This window comes from Oratosquilla oratoria, chromosome 40 (assembly GCF_046742065.1).
Source record: "Oratosquilla oratoria isolate Oo_2021 chromosome 40, ASM4674206v1, whole genome shotgun sequence".
In the NCBI taxonomy this organism is placed as follows: domain Eukaryota; kingdom Metazoa; phylum Arthropoda; class Malacostraca; order Stomatopoda; family Squillidae; genus Oratosquilla; species Oratosquilla oratoria.
The window spans coordinates 22,680,159-22,682,658 of record NC_134816.1 but is presented as its reverse complement, the minus strand read 5'-3'; the positions used below and the strand labels follow the sequence as shown (position 1 = coordinate 22,682,658).

The 2,500-nt window shown below is 44.4% G+C and overlaps 1 protein-coding gene across 2 annotated transcripts in view; it reads right to left on the bottom strand.

Annotated features, from left to right (window-relative positions):
- shot (dystonin-like protein short stop) overlaps positions 1-2,500 on the bottom strand; it is an 805,796-nt gene that overhangs the window by 684,771 nt on the left and 118,525 nt on the right. The window lies entirely within an intron of this gene.

Below are 2,500 nucleotides of genomic sequence, written 5' to 3'. Positions count from 1 at the left end.
GAGAGAAAAAAAAAAACAGGAAAGACGCTGAAAAACTACAACTGGAAAATCCCAAAATACGAAAGTTCAAATCCTTTCCAGCCTGAGTAGGAGAAGATGGAGAAGGAGGAGAAGATGGAGAAGGAGGAGAAGATGGAGGAGAAGGGAGAAGAGGAAGAAAAAAGGGAGAAAAAAAAAAAATCAGGAAAGACGCTGAAAAACTACAACTGGAAAATCCCAAAATACGAAAGTTCAAATCCTTTCCAGCCTGAAGGGTACTTGTCCATCCAACCTGGCAAAGCGCCAGGAGATTTTTATTCCCCTTGCGAGGTACCCCTTCGGTAGTGGTAGCTTACCCTAACTGCCACTATACAATTCTTAAAAAAAAATAAAAAAAAAAGGCCAACGAAAAAGAAGAAAAAAAAAAGGTCTCAAGGTCTCTACAAAGGTCAACCATGACCCCGGTCATCACGCCAAGAACTCTCTACTCCCTTACCATCTGGTACCTGTCCCCCCACTCCCCCCTGACGCCTCTGCTCCCCCCCAACTCCCCTCCCACCTCGAGGAGTGACTCAGAGGGATTCTGAGGGTCTGTCACGGAGTCATAGGTGCGTTCTGAGTGATAACTTCCAGATGGTTAGTGCTGTCATTGGCAGGAGGAGGAAGAAGAGGAAGAGGAAGAAGACGAGGAAGATGAGGGAGGAAGGGGAGGAATGGGAGGTGGGAGATGAGGAAGAGAAGGAAGGGGAGGAAGAGGAAGGAGAAGAGAAGGTCAAGGAGGAGGAAGAAGAGAAGGTCAAGGAGGAGGAAGAAGAGAAGGTCAAGGAGGAGGAAGAAGAGAAGGTCAAGGAGGAGGAAGAAGAGAAGGGCATGGAGGAAGAGGAAGAAGGAAAAGAAGAAAACCTGCAGCAGGAAAGGGAGGAGAGGAAGAAGAGAAAAAAGAAGAGGAGGAAGAGAAAGAAGACAAGAAGAAGGAAGAGGAGGAGGAGGAGGAAGAGAAGGAAGAGGAGGAAGAGAAAGAAGAGAAGAAGAAGGAAGAGGAGGAGCAGGGGAGGGAGAAGAAACATGACGAGGAGTGGGAGTAGGAACAGGAGGAGAAAGAGGAAGACGAGGCGTATGTTTGAATAAGAAGAAGACGAAGAAGACGAAGAAGAAGAGAGATTATTTAAAACCAATGTAATATAATCGTATGCAAACACCTTTGTGAGTGATTCACCATGGTCTTTAGGACCACGTGTTGGACTCGTGATCGACAGCTATTTCCCTCCCGGAAGAGAGCTCAGAGCTCGTACGACCGATCTATGGGTAATGCACACACACACCCAACTCCTCGCCCGCGAGAGTTGGAGTAACGACTCGAAGCGCAGCGATACTGAAATTATTTCAGCCCTGGGCAGGATTCGAACCCGGACCGCCGTAGTGACAGTCGGGGACTCTACCAACCGCGCCACCGAGTGTGTGTGTGTGTGTGTGAGTTGTATGTGTGTGTGTGTGTGTGTGTGTGTGTGTGTGTGTGTGTGTGTGTGTGTGTGTGTGTGTGTGTGTGTGTGTGTGTGCGTGTGTATGTGTGTGTGTGTGTGTGCGTGTGTGACGGTTTTTCATACGAAAGAGAAATGTCAACAGCCCAAAACCAAAAGAGAGAGGAAGGCCGGGACTAATATCCTGGCCTCGTTTGAGAAAAAGAGTTAGTGAAAAAACTGGAGGAAATGAAGTTGGAAAACTAACGCTGGTATTCTTAAAAAAATTCTTTCCTTATATAAATCCTTGGAAGGGAAATATTTGTATAAGGAAAGAATTTTTCTAAGAATACCACCCTTCCAAGGATTTATACAAGATTTATAAGGATTTTTTTTTAGAATACCACCCTTCCAAGGATTTATATAAGATTTATATAAGGAAAGAATTTTTTTTAAGAATACCACCCTTGCAAGGATTTTTATAAGGAAATAATTTTTTTTAAGAATACTACCCTTCCAAGGATTTGAATAAGATTTATATAAGGAAAGAATTTTTTTCAAGAATACTATTGTAAGACCCGAAGTATTGCAAAAGAAAAAGAGTTCTTCGTTCTTCCACAGGAGTGAAAAGGATGGAGATAAAGAGGAAGAAACGAATAAGGAATAAAGAGATAGGAAGGAAGGAAGGAAGGATGGAAGGGAGAATTGGGAGAAGGAAGGAGAGGTTGGAATGAAGGAAGGAAAGAAGAAAGTAAGGGGGGAGAAGAAAACATGACGAGGAGTGGGAGTAGGAACAGGAGGAAGAAAGAGGAATAGAAGAAGAAGACGAAGAAGACGAAGAAGAAGAAGAAATTATTTAAAATCAATGTAATATAATCTATGCAAACACCTGTGTGAGTGATTCACCATGGTCTTTAGGACCACGTGTTGGACTCGTGATCGACAGCTATTTCCCTCCCGGAGAGAGCTCAGTGCTCGTACGACCGATTCTATGGGTAATGCACCACACACACCCAACTCTCGCCCGCGAGAGTTGGAGTAACGACTCGAAGCGCAGCGATACT